Below are 18,517 nucleotides of genomic sequence, written 5' to 3'. Positions count from 1 at the left end.
CACACACACACACACACACACACACACACACACACACACACACACACACACACACACACACACACACACACACAAACTGGGACCCCTCCATTTAAATTCCTCAAAATTAACACATGGAAGCAATCTTATCTTTTGTTAAAGAAGGAAGGAAAGGAGGGAGGGAGAAAATAATCTTTCTAAACTGCACCACTCAAAGTGAGAGGTGACCTGCAAAGGTCCAAGGAGAGCTTGGTTTCTCTATGCTTGGCCAATGCAATGGGTATAGTTTTTGCTTATTCAAGGAAGGCACAGTGAGCCAATCCTTCCTTAAGAAGCAACATGTCGGGCTGGGAAGGTGGCTCAGTGGTAGAGCGCTTGCCTTGCATGCTTGAGGCCCTAGGTTCGATTTCTCAGCACCACATAAGCAGAAGAAAAAAAGCCGGAAGTGGCGCTGTGGCTCAAGTGGTAGAGCGCTAGCCTTGAGCTGAAGAGCTGAGGGACAGCACCCAGGCCCAGAGTTCAGGCCCCATGACCGGACCCAAAAAAAACCCCAAAAAACAAAAAAACAATATGTCGGGTTGGGAAGGTGGCTCAGTGGTAGAGCGCTTGCCTTGCATGCCTGAGGCCCTGGGTTTGATTCCTCAGCACCACATAAGAAAAAAGAAAAAAGCCGGAAGTGGCGCTGTGGCTCAAGTGGTAGAGCGCTAGCCTTGAGCTGAAGAGCTGAGGGACAGCGCCCAGGCCCAGAGTTCAGGCCCCACGACCGGACCCCCCAAAAAAAAACAAAAAAAAAACAAAATGTCTTGCCAGGCACAGGTGGTTCATGTCTGTAATTCTAGCTACTCAGGAGGCTGAGATCTGAGGATCACAGTTGGAAGGCAGCTGGGCAGAAAAGTCCCTGTGAGACTCTTTATCTTCAACTAAAGTAGAGCTGGGGCTCAAGGTGATAGAGCATTAGCGTTAAGCAAAAGAGCTTAGGGATAGTGGCCTAGGCCCTAAGTTCAAGACCTAGGACTAGCCAAAAAACAACAAAAAAAAGCATTTCTTTCCTAATGGCAGAGGAAAAACTGCTGAGCTTCCCAGTCTAATCTGTGACGATCATAGCTGCAAAAAACCAAAGGATTTTTTTTCTTTGGGTTTCAAATAAATGGGGAAAGTCTTCAATTACAGATCTGGTAGACATAGACACCTTGTCACAGATGTAAGCATGGGTCGGTCATTCAAAGGCAGTAAATCTTTTTAGTAAATCTTTTTCTTTCCTTTTTTTTTTTTTTTTTTGCCAGTATTGGCAATTGGAACTCAGGCCTAAGTGCTGCCTCTTTGCTTTTTTGCTCTGGGCTGGTATTCTACCATTTGAGCCACACTTTCACTCCCTGCTTTTTGGTGGTTCATTGGAGGTAAGAAGCATACAGACTTTCCTTACCTGGGCTGTCTTCAAACCATGATCCTCAGATCTCAGCCTCCTGAGTCATTAGGGTTATATGTGTGAGCCATCAGCGTCCTACCTGAGTCAGTCTTAATAAATGGTAGCTCTTCATTTGTGGTGGAGCCAAGCGCTTGCTTGCACAAGTCCTGTAGACAGTACCTCTCACCTACATGTGGTTATGGATCACCACCTCCTTTGTATGCCAGTTTCAGACACCTGCCATGATTCTTGCATTGTGAAGTGCATTACATTTTCAAAATCAGTCGCTACTTCTAATTGGAATCAGATGGGTTGGGGAAGTGAGGTTGAGGACTAGAAGTTTTTTTTTTTTTTTTTTTGGGTCCGGTCGTGGGGCCTGAACTCTGGGCCTGGGCGCTGTCCCTCAGCTCTTCAGCTCAAGGCTAGCACTCTACCACTTGAGCCACAGTTCCACTTCCAGCTTTTGTCTTTTTGCTTATGTGGTGCTGAGGAATCGAACCCAAGGCCTCAGGCATGCAAGGCAAGCGCTCTACCACTGAGCCACCTTCCCAGCCCCGAGGACTAGAAGTCTTGAGGTCAGACTTGCCCTTGAATATCAACTTCACCCAAATTCCTGAGAGTTGCTTTGTCTGTTTTCTCCCTCGTCCTAGTAAGATGGTCTTACTGGTCATTTTTTTTCTTTCTTTTTTTTTTGCCAGTGTGGGGCTCAAACTCAGACCCTGGGTGCTGTCCCTGAGCTTTTGTGCTCAAGGCTAGCCACCTGAGCCATAGCTCTACTTTGGTTTTTTTTGGTGGTTTACTGGGGAGCTCTCCTGCCCAGATTGGCTTCAAAACATGGTCTTCAGATCTCAGCCTTCTAAGCAGCTAAGATTTCAGGTGTGAACTACTGGTGCTTAACACATTTTTTTAAAGGATGTTGCATTAAAAAAAATGAGGTATATTGTATATTACTGTATTTTCAAGGAGTATTTCTGAACTTCAGTTTGATTGTACGTTCGGGAAAATACACAGACACTAAGAGTATAGCTGAATAAGTTTTCATATAGTGAACAACACCCAGACTGAGAAAGACATCCTTCTTGTGTCCCCAGCTATGTTCTCAAGGTCACCCACTACCCACGCAGTGCTGTTGAGTCCAGCTACTTTTCCACTTAGACATTGCTGTGGAAACATACTTTGTAACTCCAGAAAGATGAAATACTGGCTACCCCACCTAAGTCCCAGGACCTGTGTTCTCAAATGGAGATAGCATCCATGGGTGCTAGAGAGTTTGATAGTACAACTGAATGAAAATAGTAACAATGCAAAGTAAGCTCAAGCCATGTGGTGTCATACAGTCCTGTAATTCTAGCACTCAGGAGGCTGAGGCAGGAGAATTGACAATTCAAGTCCAGTGTTCATCTCAGCAGCACATATATAAAATTAGAATGATACAAAGAAGATAAGCAAGGTGCTGTGCAGAATGGTATATAAAAGTTTCTGCTTGGCGCCGGTGGCTCACGCCTGTAATCCTAGCTACTCAGGAGGCTGAGATCTGAGGATCAAGGTTCAGAGCCAGCCCGGGCAGGAAAGACCGTGAGACTCCTATCTCCAATAAACCACTAGAAAACTGGAAGTGGCGCTGTAGCTCAAGTGGTAGAGCGCTCGCCTTTAGCTGAAGAGCTGAGGGACAGCACCCAGGCCCAGAGTTCAAGTCCCATGACCGACAAAAAAAAAAAAAGTTTCCATATTTAAAACAAACGAATAAAAAAGCTGGGTGCTGGTGGTTCATACCTGTAATCCTACCTACTCAGAAGGCTGAGATCTAAGGATTGTGGTTTAAAGCCAGCCCAGGCAGGAATGTCCATGAGACTCTTAGTTCCAATTAACCACCAGAAAACCAGAAGTGGAGCTGTGGCTCAAGTGGTAGAGTGCTAGCTTTGAGCAAAAGAAGCTCAAGGACAGCACCCAGGCCCAGAGTTCAAGCCCCATGACCGACAAAAAAAAAAAGTCACCTTGGGCTATGTAGCAAGACTCTTATCTCCAAACAAACAAAAAGCTCTGTATGTTTTTGAAAGGAAGCTAATAGGAGAAACTACCCAGGTGCTGCTAAAGAAGCTCACAGTTACTGTGTTGGTAGTAGAAATGTATAGCACAAGGACAGAGATGGCATTTTATTATATTCATTTTATGTATGAATGTTTGTAGGTATGTGTGTGTGTGTATGAATGCTGGTCATGGGCTTGAACTCAGGGCCTGGGCATTGTACCTGAGCTCTTTTGCTCAAACCAAGCTACCACTTTGAGCAATAGCTCCACTTCTGGTTTTCTGGTAGTTAATTGGAGATAACAGTCTCATAGATAGGCTGGGAATGTGGCTTAGTGATAGAGTGCTTGCCTAGCATGCATGAAGCCCTGGTTTTGATTCCTTAGTATCACATAAACAGAAAAAGCCAGAAGTGGCCCTGTGGCCTCAAATGGTAGATTGCTAGTCTTGAGCAAAGGAAGCTCAGCGACAGTGCCAGGCCCTGAATTCAAGCCCCAAGACTGGCAAAAAAAAAAAAAAGTTTCCTGCCCAGGCTGGCTTTGAACCACGATCCTCAGAGCTTAAGCCTCCTGAGTAGCTATGATTATAGGTGTGGGCCACTAGTATCCAGCTTTTTTTTTTTTTTTGGGTCAGGTCGTGGGGCCTGAACTCTGGGCCTGGGCACTGTCCCTCAGCTCTTCAGCTCAAGGCGAGCGCTCTACCACTTGAGCTACCGCACCACTTCTGGCTTTTTTTTTCTTCTGCTTATGTGGTGCTGAGGAATCAAACCCAGGGCCTCATGCATGCAAGGCAAGCGCTCTACCACTGAGCCACCTTCCCAGCCCCTATCGCAGCTGTCTTTGTGCATGCCATCGGGCTGTAGAGCGAATGTGGACATTGTACATGCCATCACATGTCCAAGTATTCTGTCATTTGAAATATCACTGGGCGCCTTCCCTCAGCCCCTCGTGTTCCAGGCCTTAGGAAGGCCCCGTGAACTCCACTCTCATGGAGGTGGCAGTCTAGTAGAAGAGGAGTCAGTCAGTAGACAGAAACATCCTGCGCTGGATTCAGGTTGTGGCTGCTGTTGCACTGGTATCCAATAGAACACATGACAAATGCTTGGCCAGGGAAGTGAGCGTGGAGGGGGTGACCAGGGAAGACTTCCCTAAAGCAGTGGCAGTGTATGCAGCAAGGAGCACTGGCCAAGATGAGAGAAGGAAAATTATTCTAGGAAAACAGTAGCACCAGGCCTGGTGGTTCACACCTGACTCATGCCTGTAAGTCTAGTTATTGGAGAGGCTGAGATCTGGAGGATCATGGTTTGAGGCCATTCAGGGCACAAAAGTCCTTGATCCTCTTATCTCCAATTAACCAGCAAAAAGCTAGGCTGGACACATGGCTCAAGTGGTAGAACATCAACCAAGCAAATAAACCAAGCAAGGCCCTAAGTTTGAATCCTAGGATTCAGTGGTAGACAGAATGCAAAGTAACTGTCCCCTGTACCCCTCCCCTTTAAGCAGGACATATGAGCCATGAGAAAGTGGCAATGGTGCAGTGGCTGGGGGCATGCCAGCCCTCTCTAGTCATTGGGACAGACGCCATCCCAGAATCTAGGCTCTGAGAGGAAATTCTATTTCTGGCCGGTGAGCCCCCTCCGCAGGAGGCTCCCTGTGGACGGCTGGATGGCTGGGATGAGGCTGCAGCTGTTGCCCAGTCTGGCTAGCCAGGGCCGCTGAAGAGGCCACCCTGGGGAGTGGGCTTTCCCCATCTTCTTGCTCCTCCACACAGGTTAGCTCTGCCAGGACATTAAATTTAGCCAAGGCAGCTCATTCCTGCAGACAGCTCTGTCATGGGTCATTGGTTTTGGATGAGAATTACCTTGGCCATTTAGTTTAGATCAATAGTTTTGTTCTGTCTCGCTGCTGCTGGTGTGTGTGTGTGTGTGTGTGTGTGCGCGCGTGCACGCGCGCGCACACAAGCTGTAGGGGGAAGTTCTAAAAACCCCCAAGGATCTGAGTCACCAGGGCAGCAAAGACCCAAGCGACTTAATGCACATTTTCTAAAGAGAGCGTGTTCTCCCTGCTTCCTCTCCCTGAGGGTCTGAATTCTGTTTGAAGCCCATGACACTGTGGGCCTTCCCACCCCATCATAGAACATTCCAGGCCCTAGCTCTCAGGGCTGGGCCCAGCCAGGTGGAAAGGTTCTGCATCATGATTTGAGGCCAGGCAGGAACTCCTTTGCACCAGGCCTTGGAGTGAGCAGGTCACCTGCTGGCCGTGATGGGCTTCCTGGGCAACAGGTAGACCAAGGCCAACTGTCTGCGGTCAGGTGGAAGGCTGGCTCACTCTCTGGCTGGCTCTGTGGCGTTTCCTATGGGTCTTCCTCAAAACTCATCCAGCTGGAGCCCAGTGCAGAAAGGAATTTCATGGGTAAAAAAATGGAAAATCTGCTCCAGCTGGCAGCATCGCTCAATCTGGAAATGTAACGTGTTGTGTAAGCAGGAGAGGAGTTAGAACTTGGAGTCTGGAAGTCATGGGGAGGGGAGGCTGGCATTTCTGGTCCCTTAGGCCCCTGGGTCGGTGCTTCTTCCCTTCCCTGATCTACAGTGCCCATCTCAGCCTCAGGATTCACCACCTTGGCAAGGGCATATTGCTGCCACTGCTGGCAGCACCCTGTTTTCAAGGGGCTCTCCTACATGGCCCTTGCAGCCTTCTGGTGGCATCTGAAACCTAGGCCTGTCCCTGAAGTAGGCAGCTGTGCCCAGAGCCAGTCCTCTGGAGAGGCCAAGCTAGGCCAGTGCTGGTTAGCTTAGGCGATAGTCTTCCCTGCCTCCTCTGCCTTGCCTAAGGCGTGGGTGTTCTGGAATTTCTGTGTGTGGCAGAACAAGGACAGCTTCTGGGAGAGTTCCTGAGGCTGGGTCTGAAAGTCAGGTCACTGTTTCTTCATTATTGTGACCACTCAAGTCCTGAAAAAGGTCCTCCTCCACCCCACTTTCTTGCTCCGTGTGTGTGTGTGTGTGTGTGTGTGTGTGTGTGTGTGAGAGAGAGAGAGAGAGAGAGAGAGAGAGAGAGAGAGAGAGAGAGAGAGAGAGAGAGAGAGAAAGAGAGGGAGAGAGAGAGAGAGAGGGAGATCTTCCTTGGTTTTTCTACTTGTGGCTAGTGCCATACTCATTAATTGGAGCTAAGAATCTGATGGACTTTCTTGCTGGGCTGTCCTTGCACTGTGATCCTCAGATCTCTGCTTTCTGAGCAGCTAGGATTACAAATGTAAGCCCCTAGCAGCTGGCAAACATCTCCTCTCTTGTAGCCAAAGAGGTAGCTGGCTCTGCCACAGGGACAGTCTCCCCATTTTGCATATTTGCTCCCCTTACTTTTTTTTTGTTGTTGTTGGTAGTCATGGGGCTTGAACTCAGGGCCTGGACATAGTCCCTGATCTCTTTTTGCTCAAGGCTAGTATTCTATCACTTTGAGCCATATCACCACTTTTTTTCTTTGTCGGTTGTGGGGCTTGAACTCTGGGCCTGGGTGCTGTCCCTAAGCTCTTCACAACTCAAGGCTAGCACTCTACCACTTGAGCCACTGCACTACTTCTGGCTTTTTCTATGTATGTGGTGCTGAGGAATTGAACCCATGGCCTCATGCATGCCAGGCAAGCACTCTACCACTGAGCTATCTTCCCAGCCCCACTTTTCTGGTGATTAATTAGAGCTAAGATTCTCATGGACTTTCCTGCCTGGGCTGACTTTAAACTTTGATCCTCAGATCTCAGCCTCCTAAGAAGCTAGAATTACAGGTGTGAGCTATCAGCACCCGGCTCCCCTTGCTTATAACGGAAAACACTATAGAATTGCACAAGGAAGAAAGTGTTAGTTTCCCATAACCCCCTTCTCCATGGATAGCTATGTGTGAGCACAGCACAGGGAAATCCACAGAAATCCCCCACTGGTTTCTGGGAGTCTTTCCTAATTGTTCATGTAATTTGATGAAAGTTCTTTGTTTCTACGGTTCTCAGCTGCTCAAACATGTTGAGAGTAAGGGAATCTCCCACCATCTGCACATACACGCGCACACACACACAAGCACACACACACACGCACACACACAAACACACACACCCCACCCATGTCCACAAGCCCTTACACACACACACACACACATACACCCCACCCATGTCCACAAGCCCTTACACACACATGCGTGTGCACACACACACACACACCCCACCCATGTCCACAAGCCCTTACACACACATGCGTGTGCACACACACACACACACACACACACCCCACCCATGTCCACAAGCCCTTTCCCAGTCAGTGACAGCATAACTGGCAGGGCTGGCTCCTGCTGCCTATTTTAGTGCACAGGGAAATGATGTCATGATGTCTAGGAACATCTAGTCATAAAGCTCATAAGGTGCAGAACTGGGCTCAGGACCATTTTTCCAGTTCCTACTTTCTCATTTCTCTGTTTCTATAATGTCCAGTCATTCAGAAAGTGACCTATGCATTTGACATCTTTGTTGACTGAAGATTGTGCACTGAACCAATCCTGGGAAGCCTCTATCCTGAGGACTTAACATTCTAGAAAAAAAGATATTAAGCAGCTAGGTACTGGTGACTCATGCCTCCTAGCTACTCAGGAGGCTGAGATCTGAGGATCGTGATTCAAGGACAGACAAAGCAGGAAAGCCCATGAGATTTTTTTTTTTTTTTGTCGGTTGTGGGGCCTGAACTCTGGACCTGGGCGCTTTCCCTCAGGTCTTCAGCTCAAGGCTAGCGCTCTACCACTTGAGCCACAGCGCCACTTCCAGCTTTTTCTGCTTATGTGGTGCTGAGGAATTGAACCCAGGGCCTCATGCATGCAAGGCAAGCACTCTACCACTGAGCCACCTTCCTAACCCCCCCCCTTTTTTTTTTAAGTATAACTTGCCAGGTGCTGGTAGCTCACACCTATAATCCTAGCTACTCAGGCTGAGATCTGAGGCTCATGGTTCAAAGCCAGCCCAGGCAGGAAAGTCTGTGAGACTCTTAGCTCCAAAAAAAACCACTAGAAAACCGGAAGTGGCGCTGTGGCTCAAGCAGTACAGTGCTCACCTTGAGCTGAAGAGCATAGGGACAGCACCCAGGCCCAGAGTTCAAACCCCATAACTGACCAAAAAAAACTTTTCCCCAGAAGACAGTTGTGCAGTCCTTAAGGATCCAGCCCCTTCCATGGGTTTTGGTGGAGGTTGGGGGCAGCCCCAGTGTGTGTAAATCAGGGTGGAAGTGTTGGGGCTTTCTGGGCATCACAAGATCAATTGCTGCCCATCCTGCGCTGAATGGCACAGCTCACACAGTAATGGAGCTTTGCATAGAGTTGGGGAAGCCCAGAAGCTTCCTGAGTAGAGGCTACAGCCCCTACTGTGCTCTGAATGACAAACTTCGTAATGGCCTTGGCGCTGGACACACATTGGGTGCAATTTGTACAGTGATTAGGTTGCACGTGGTCTCGGCCCTTTGTGGCTCAACTGTTGTTCCTTCTTTTTTTTTTTTTTTCATCATCTTGGGCTCGAGGACAAGAGAGAGCCATGAGATTCTTATCTCCAATTAACCACCAGAAATCCAGAAGCAGAGCTGTGGCCCAAGTAGTAGAACACTAGCCTTGAGCAAAAAAATTTCAGGGACAGTGCCTAGTCCCTGAGTTCAAGCCTGAGGAGCAGCACACACACACAGACATGAGAGGCATCCGTTGGAGATTACAGTAGATAGGATGTACCCCACATTCCCCCATAGTGCTTTGATAATTATGGCTGGTGATGGTAGGAAGTTTCCTTCACACTCCTTCACCTGTTAGTATTTGTAGCTCATCTAGTGTCCCACAGTGCTGCCAGGGCCTGGGAATGGAGGTGGGGTCCCTGCTGTGTCCCCTGGCCTAGCCCTGTGACAGACACTGAGACTTAGGTAGCCAATTTCCTTTAGCATCCTGCCACTGGGTGGGGGGAACACTAGGGGGTCACGTGGTCAGACAGCTGAGAGAGGAAAGGGGAAGTGAAAGAGGAATACAGAAGCAGCCAAATGCCCAGCTTTCAAAGACTGACCTAAATGAGGCTTAAAGAAATCTCAGCCTCCTGCCAGGGCTCCCATAGCACTTCGGGGGAGTACTCAGGGTTTCTGCCAGCCCCTGCCTCCTGCCCAGCCATGGGAGCATAGAGTAGGTTGGCTGTGCTGGTGATCCCTCAGACGTTGGCTGCTTCTTGGCTTCTGGTGTCTGCCCAGGGACCTGTTGGCAGAGCCTCTCACTACCACTGTCAGAGGCACCCCAGGTCAGAGGCAAGCTCTAATTGCAAGATAGAAGAACGGTGCCATCTTGAGGGTTGGGCACTCCTTCCTAGAATAGGGGTAATAACTCTTTCCTTTGATTTTTTTTTTCTTGTGCCAGTCCTGGGGCTTGAACTCAGGGCCTGAGCGTTTACTGGCCATGACCTTTTGTGCTCATACTCTACCACTTGAGCCACAACTCCACTTCTGTCTTTTTGATAGTTCATTGGAGATAAGAGTCTCACAGACTTTTCTGCCCAGGCTGACTTTAAACCTTGATTTTCAGATCTCAGCCTCCTGAGTAGCTAGAATTGCAGGTGTAGCCACTGGCACAAAACTTTGATTTTATTTTGTTTTGTTTTGCCAGTCTTGGGGCTTGAACTCAAGGCCTAGGCACTGTCCCTGAGCTTCTTTTGCTCAAGGCTAACACTCTACCACTTGAACCACAGCAGCATTTTGTTTATGTGGTACTGAGGAATGGAACCCGAGGCTTCATGCATTCTAGGCAAACACTTTACCACCAAGCTACATTCCCAGCCTTTTGTTTGATATTTATTTGCTTATTTTACAGTGCTAGGACCAAACCCAGGGCCTTGCCTGCAGGCATGCAATCACAGTGCTGTTATCTCTAGCCCATGGTTTGAGAAACCATATTCTGTGAAATTGTCCAATTAAACTGGCCTGCCCAATCATCATTGCTCTATACCACAAAGAAAGTGCAGAAAGATGAAATCCAGGGGGCTGGGAAGGTGGCTCATTGGTAGAGCCCTTGCCTTGCATGCATGAGGCCCTGGTTTCAATTCCTCAGCACCACATAAGCAAAAAGCCGGAAGTGGCGCTGTGGCTCAAGTGGTAGAGCACTAGCCTTGAGCTGAAGAGCTGAGGGACAGTGCCCAGGCCCAGAGTTCAGGCCCCACGACCGGACCAAAAAAAAAAAAGAAAGAAAGATGAAATCCATGCACCGTTCTAGCCTTGATGCTTCTCTTTTTCCCCTGGTTATAGAATTGACTCTTGTGTCAGGTGGCAAATATTGGTCAAGAAGCCCAAACTTACTGGGCACCTGTGGCTCATGCCTGTGATCCTAGCTACACAGAAGGCTGAGATCTGAGGACCATGGTTCGAATCCAACTCAATAGGAAAGTCTTATCTCTAACCACCAAAAGGAGCTGTAAGTAGAGTTGTGGTAGAGCACTAGGCCCAGAGTTCAGGCCCCATGACTGACAAAAAAAAAAAAGAAAAAGAGTCTCATGAGCCAGGTGCTGGTGGCTCATACCTGTAATCCTAGCTATTCAAGAGGCTAAGGATTACTGTTCAAAGCCAGACCCTGCAGGAAAGTCTTTAGACTCTTATCTCTAATAAATCACCAGAAAACCAGAAGTAGAGCTGTGCCTCAAGTGGTAGAGTGCTAGCCTTGAGCTGAAGAGCTGAGGGACAGCGCCCAGGCCCAGAGTTCAAGCCTCATGACCTACCAAAAAAAAAAAGAGCCGGGCGCTGGTGGCTTGTGCCTGTAATCCTAGCTACTCAGGATGCTGAGATCTGAGGATCGCGGTTCAAAGCCAGCCCAGGCAGGAGAGACTGTGAGACTCCTATCTCCAATAAACCACCAGAAAACTGGAAGTGGCTCTGTAGCTCAAGTGGTAGAGCGCTCGCCATGAGCTGAAGAGCTGAGGGACAGGGCCCAGGCCCAGAGTTCAAGCCCCACGGCCGACCAAAATAAACAAAAAAAAAAAAAAAAAAAAAGAGAGAGAGAGAGGGAGAGAGTCTCAGGCCCAGGATGGCTTTGAACCACATTCCTCAGATCTCAGCCTCCTGAGTAGCTAGGATTACGGATGTGAGCTACTAGCACCTGGCTGAAAAAAAGTTTTTTTGTTTTTGTTTTTGGTCGGTCGTGGGGCTTAAACTCTGGCCTGGGCACTGTCCCTGAGCTCTTCAGCTCAAGGTGATCGCTCTACCGCTTGAACCACAGCACCTCTTCCTGTTTTTGAACAGTATATTGGAGATAAGAGTCTCACAGACTTTCCTGCCCGGACTGGCTTTGAATCATGATCCTCAGATCTCAGCCTCCTGAGTAGCTAGGATTACAGGCATGAGCCACTGGCGTCCGGCTGAAAAAATGTTTTGAGAGCCCATCTTCAGCAATAAAAAAGCTGGACACTATGTATACCTCTGTTTTCCAAGCTACTAGGGAAGCATAAGTAGGATTATAGACCAGGCTAGCCCAGGCAAAATTTGAGACCCTGTTCAAAAAAATAACAAAAGCAAAAAAGTCCCAGGGGTCTGGTTCAATAGGTAGAGTATGAGGCCCTGAGTTCAAATCCCAATACTGCAAGAAAAATAGAAGTAAAAAGTCCACAGAGTGCTGGGAAAGTGGCTCAGTGGTAGAGTGCTTGCCTTGCATGCATGAGGCCCTGGGTTCGATTCCTCAGCACCACATAAGCAGAAAAAGCCGGAAGTGGCGCTGTAGCTCAAGTGGTAGAGTGCTAGCCTTGAGCTGAAGAGCTGAGGGACAGTGCCCAGGCCCAGAGTTCAGACCCCACGACTGGCAAAAAAAAAAGTCCACAGACATAAAGTGTCTGACTCTGAGTTTCAGTTGAGCTTATTTAAGCATGGCTACTATGGGTAGATTTTTTTTTTTTTGGGGGGGGGTCAGTTGTGGGGCTTGAACTCTGGGCCTGGGCAATGCCCTTGAGCCTCTTTGTTTTCAAGGCTAGTGCTCTACCACTTGAATCACAGAACCACTTCCAGTTTTTGAGTAGTTAATTGGAGATAAGAGTCTCACGGGGATTTTTATACCCAGGCTGGCTTCGAACCACAATTCTCAGTTGTGAGCTTCCTGAGTAGCTAAGATTACTGGTGTGAGCCACCAGCGTCCAGCTTCAAATTACAGCTGCCTTTGACCCAACTGCTAGTGACTCACCTAGAAGAATTTTTGGTGTCAGCCATGGTAAGGGATATTGGAAGGAAGAGACAAGTCCAGAGGCCGGGCTGTGGCGGCTAGAGCCCTAATTACGATGCTCTGGGCGTTTCTAGGCTTGCTGGCGTGTGTCACCTGCACTTCCTCAGCTCACGTTGGCAAGACTGGTACAGTCTCGTGGGATCCCAGTCTTCTGGGATCTCTGTTGTCCTGGCTTTGAGGGAGTCCAGGATGGGCTGAGGGGGTCTCTCTGGGCCTGGTGAGAAGACCCCAGCAGTCAGGGACAGGAAAGTAACTTAGTCAATCTGGGGATGGTCTGGAAGCACGCCTTTGGGACAGAGGCTCCAGCATTCATGGGCTTTACTGTAGAACAGAGGCTCCAGCATTCACAGGCTTTACCACAGAACAATGTTTTTGTTTGTTTTGTTTTCCTTTGGTTTTCTCACTCTTGCTTGAGTGGCAAGCCTGGCCAATCAAGCTCTACCCCATCCACAACCTTGGTTTAAAATCAAGCCCTGCCACTGCCTCACTCTGACCTACTTCATGGGATTGCTGTGATGATGAAATGAAGTCACGCTTCTGAGTTGCCTCTTGTAAGCATTTGCAGGGCGTTGGGCCCTTTAATGGACATGCTCTTATCTACCTTCAAGACAGCCCTCAAGACACTGAAGAGTAAACTGGTATAAAAGATGGTAGCCAGGCGCTGGTGGCTCACGCCTATAATCCTAGCTACTCAGTAGGCTGAGATCTGAGGATCATGGTTCAAAGCTAGCCAAGGCAGGAAAGTCTGTGAAACTCTTATCTCCAATAAACAACTCAGAAAATCTGAAGTGGTGCTGTGGCTCAAGTGGTAGAGCGCTTAGCCTTGAGCTGAAGAGCTCAGCGCCCAGGCTCAGAGTTCAAGCCCCACAACTGACCAAAAAAAAAAAAAAGGATGGTAAATGAAGCCAAGCACCAGTGGCTCATGCCTGCAATCCTAGCTCAGGAGGCTCAGATGGATGGATCTTGGTTTGAAGTCAGCCTGAGCTGACTTGAAGTAACCACCAAAAAGCCAGAAATGGCAGTGTGGCTCAAATGGTAGAGCACTAACCTGAGTAAAAAAGCTAAGGGACAGCGACCAGTTCAAGCCCCAGGACCAGCATACACACAAAACAATGGAAAATGGTGTTTGTTTTACTGGGTCCATAAGTTCTGCCACTGTGGTCCTTATTCATGGGATGCTTGTTCCCCTTCCCCGCCTGCTGGTCCTGCTGGTCCTGCTGGTGTGGGAAGCACGGGAAGCAGATCACTGGCTGTGGGTGTTTGTTGACCTTGCTCTGCTGACTAGCTCCCAAAGTATGAGCTCAAGCTATCAACATAGCAATTCAGCAGGTTGGTGCATCGTTGATTCCCGGACCCTCTTTTTCTTCTTTCTGCTCCTTTGAAGATCAATGCAGGTTGTGGTGTTGATTCAGGATTTTCTTGTCCCCTGAGATGAGGGAGACCCTTTACCAACCTTGCCGTGGAGCCTTCTGGAAAAGACAGTGAGCCCAGCCACATGTAGCTGATGGGTGTTTGAGATGTGGCTGGTGCCACAAGAGCTGAAGTTTCAAGGTTGTTTAAGATTAATTTAAATAGTCATATGTGGCTTGAGGGTTCAAAGCAGTCCAATTCCAGAAAGGTTTTTTGTTTTGTTTTATTTTGTTTTGTTTTGCTTTGCTTTTGCTGGTCCTGGGGTTTTATCTCAGGGCCTGAACATTGTCTCTACTTTTGCTCAAAGCTAGCACTCTACCACTTGAGCCACAGTGTCACTTCTGACTTTTTCAGGGTAGTTTATTGAAGGTATGAGTCTGAGACTTGGGCTGGGAATGTGGCTTACTGGTAGAGTGCTTGTCTAGCATGCATGAAGCCCTGGGTTCCATTCCTCAGTACCACATCAACAGAAAAAGCCAAAAGTGGCACTGTGGCTCAAGTGGTAGAATGCTAGCCTTGAACACACAGAGGCTCAGGGATAGAGCCCAGGCAGAGAGAGGGAGGGAGAGAGAGACAGAGAGGAGAGGAGAGATAGGGAGAACTGGATAAATGGAGAAGGAGGAGATCCATGCACGCATGCTCCCAGTTAGGAAGACATGTGATTGCAAAGATGCCAGTTCTCCACCCAAATCTCTGCAGTCAGCAGTGTTATATAACACTGGGTACACACCCGGAAAAACTGCGTGAAATCTGATTAAGAAAGAACAGGCTAGAATAATCAAAACCACTTTTTTTTGAGGCTTCACACTTTCAATTCTCTTGCTTCAGCCTCTCAATGTTGGCATAACAGATGTGTACCACAACACTCAGCTCAAAATAGTTTTGAAGAAGGATAGGTGGATGGGGAGCTAGGGTAGTCTTGTATTCATATCAAAGTGCTGATAAAAGTGGCAATAATTGGGCAGGGAATGTGGCTTAGTGGTAGAGTGCCTGTCTAGCATGCATGACGCCCTGGGTTCCATTCCTCAGTACCACACAAACAGAAAAGGCTGGAATTGGCGCTGTGGCTCAAGTAGAGTGTTAGCCTTGAGCAAAAGAAGCTCAGGCACAGTGCCTAAGCCCTGAGTTCAAGCTACAAGACTGGTAAAATCAAAACAAAACACAAAAGTGGCAATAATTAAAAATGGGGCCGGGGCTGATACAGGAGTAGATAATAGACCAATCACATAGTCTAATCATGGATTAGTAGGAGAAACTGGGCCATTAATCAATATAGGGAAATCAGTATCCATCCAGAAGTTAATGAATATAAATTCTTGATGTCACAGATTAAGATCAAAATATAGCGGGCACTGCCAGCTCATGCCTGTAATCTTAGCTACTGAGATCTGAGGATTGCAGTTTGAAGCCAGCTGGGCAAGAAAGTCAGTGAGACGCTTATTTCCAATTAATCACAGAAAAAGCTGGAAGTGGTGCTCTAGTGCTAGCTTTGAGCAAAAGGAGCTCACAGACAGAGCCTAGGCCTAGAGTTCAAGGTCCAGGACTGGCAAAAAGAAAAAAAAAAAAAAAGATCAAAGCATACAAAACAAACTGGACACTGGTGGCTCATGCCTGTAATTCCAGCTACTCAGGAGCTAATTCCAGCTACTTAGGCTTGAAGGCAGCCCAGGCAGACAAAACCTAGATTTTTTTTTTTTTTTTTTTTTTTTTTTTTTTTTTTAATTTTTTTTTTATTGTAGAGATACTATACAGAGGGTTACAGTTACATGAGTGAGGTAATGAGTACACTTCCACTTCCTCTTGAACATTGTTACCCCCTCCATTGTTTTCCCCCTACTATCCCCTCCCTCCCTCCCTTCCCCAAGGTTCTTTTTTTTTTTTTTTTTTTTTGATCGTGATTAAGTGATTACTTAATTTCCGGAAATTCACAGTATTGTGGAATAATGATGCTCATTTAAAGTCACAAGTTCATTCTAACTTTCCTGGAGCAAATTGTCTATCACAGTCTGTAATATATAACGGTGCTCATATGTTATATACCATATATGTGATCAGCAGCATGGGGATATTTAGTAGTGGTTCAACCAGATGAGTGGGAGTTCTTTGTTTCTTAAGTCCTGTTAGTTTTGTCATATCACCTAACATTTTGGATTCATCATCCACTTATCAGGGAGACCATGTACTGTTTGTCTCTTCGTTCTTGGCTTACCTCGCTCAACATGATTCCTTCTAGCTCCATCCATTTCCCTGCAAATGCCATTATTTTGTCATTTCTAATGGCTGCATAATATTCCATTGTGTATAGATACCACAATTTTTGGATCCATTCATCTGTGGTGGGGCATCTAGGTTGTTTCCATATCCTAGCTATTGCGAACAGTGCTGCAATAAACATGGAGGTGCACGTGTCCTTGTATATTGGTTCCTGTTGTTCAGGGTAGATGCCTAGAAGTGGTATGACTGGGTCGTAAGGGAGGTCAATCTTTAGCTTTCTAAGGACCCTCCAGACTGCTTTCCAAAGTGGTTGTATGAGTGTACATTCCCACCAGCAGTGTAATAGCGTTCCTCGTTCTCCACATCCCCTCCAGCATTTGTCGTTGGCTGATTTGTGGATGTGGGACATTCTGACTGGGGTAAGGTGGTATCTCAGGGTTGTCTTTATTTGCATTTCCTTCACCACCAGGGATGATGAACATTTCCTCATGTGTTTCTTTGCCATTTTTATTTCTTCATTTGAGAAGTCCCTCTTTAGTTCCCTTGCCCATTTAGTAATTGGTGTGTTGGGTTTGGGAGGGATTAGTTTCTTGAGTTCCCTGTATATACAGGATGTTAACCCCTTGTCTGATATATTGCTGGTAAATATTTTTTCCCAATTAGTTGGTTGTCTTTCTAGCTTGGTTGCGATAGCTTTATCTGTGCAGAAGCTTTTTATTTTAAGGTAGTCCCATTTGTCGAGTCTCTCTCCAATTTGTTGTGACCCTGGGACTCTGTTCAGGAAGTTCCTTCCTGTGCCTATTAGTTCAAGTGTCTCTCCTACTCTGTCCTGCAGTAGTTTCAGAGATTCAGGTTTAATGTTAAGGTCTTTAATCCATTTTGAGTTGATGTTGGTGCATGGTGATAGGCTGGGGTCCACTTTTAGTTTTCTGCATGTGGCTGCCCAGTTTTCCCAGCACCAACGGTTGAAGAGGCTGTGTTTCTTCCATTGTATGTCTTTGGCTCCTTTGTCGAATATCAGCTGGCTGTAGGCCTGTGGATTTATTTCTGGATCTTCTATTCTGTTCCATTGGTCTTCGGGTCTGTTTTTGTGCCAGTACCATGCTGTCTTTGTTATTATAGCTCTGTAGTAGAGTTTGAAGTTCGGCATGGATAGCCCTCCCATATTGTCTTTATCCCCTAGAATTGTTTTGGCTATTCTAGGTCTTTTGTTGTTCCATATGAATTTTTGGACTGTTTTCTGTATTTCAGTGATGTACGTCATTGGGATTTTAATAGGAATTGCGTTGAATTTGTATATTAGTTTTGGAAGTATTACCATCTTTACTATATTAAGTCGGCCTATCCAGGAGCATGGGAGGTCTTTCCATTTCCTAGTGTCTTCTGCAATTTCTTTCTTTAACTTTTTATAGTTCTCATTAAATAGTTCTTTTACATCTTTGGTTAGGTTAATTCCTAAATATTTTATTTTTCGGGAGGTTATTGTGAATGGGGTTGCTCCCTTTATTTCCCTCTCTTCCTGTACATTATCAGTGTATAGGAAGGCAACTGATTTTTGTGGGTTTATTTTGTATCCTGCTATTTTGCCAAAGTGATTTATGATTTCTAAGAGTTTGGGGATGGAGTTTTTGGGATCGTGGAGGTATAGTATCATGTCGTCTGCAAAAAGGGATAGTTTAACTTCTTCTTTTCCTATGAGGATCCCTTTAATGTCTTTTTCTTGCCTTATTGCCCTGGCTAAGGGTTCTAGGACTATATTGAAGAGGAGTGGAGACAGTGGGCATCCTTGCCTTGTTCCTGATTTTAGGAGAATTGGTTGTAGCTTTTCCCCATTAAGTATAATATTGGCTATTGGTCTGTCATAAATGGCTTTTATTGTTTTTAGAAATGTTCCTTCTATTCCTATTTTCTCCAGAGCTTTTAGCATGAATGAATGTTGAATTTTGTCAAAGGCCTTTTCTGCATCTGTAGCGATAATCATGTGATTCTTGACCTTGGCTCTGTTGATATGTTGGATTACATTTATTGACTTACGTATGTTAAACCATCCCTGTGTCTCTGGGATGAAGCCTACCTGGTCATAGTGAATTATTTTTTTTATGTGTTTCTGGATTCTGTTAGCTAGAATCTTGTTAAGGATCTTTGCATCTGTGTTCATCAAGGAGATTGGCCTGTAATTCTCCTTTTTGGTTGGGTCTTTGCCTGGTTTGGGGATGAGTGTGATATTGGCTTCGTAGAATGAGTTTGG

At 46.7% G+C, this 18,517-nt stretch overlaps 1 protein-coding gene across 2 annotated transcripts in view; it reads left to right on the top strand.

Moving 5' to 3' along the window:
- LOC138814819 (pleckstrin homology domain-containing family M member 2) overlaps positions 1-18,517 on the top strand; it is a 41,415-nt gene that overhangs the window by 995 nt on the left and 21,903 nt on the right. The window lies entirely within an intron of this gene.

The sequence above is a fragment of the Dipodomys merriami genome, unplaced genomic scaffold (assembly GCF_024711535.1).
Source record: "Dipodomys merriami isolate MVZ:Mamm:240054 unplaced genomic scaffold, mDipMer1.0.p SCAF_613, whole genome shotgun sequence".
NCBI lineage: Eukaryota > Metazoa > Chordata > Mammalia > Rodentia > Heteromyidae > Dipodomys > Dipodomys merriami.
This window is presented reverse-complemented; position numbering and strand designations above follow the sequence as displayed.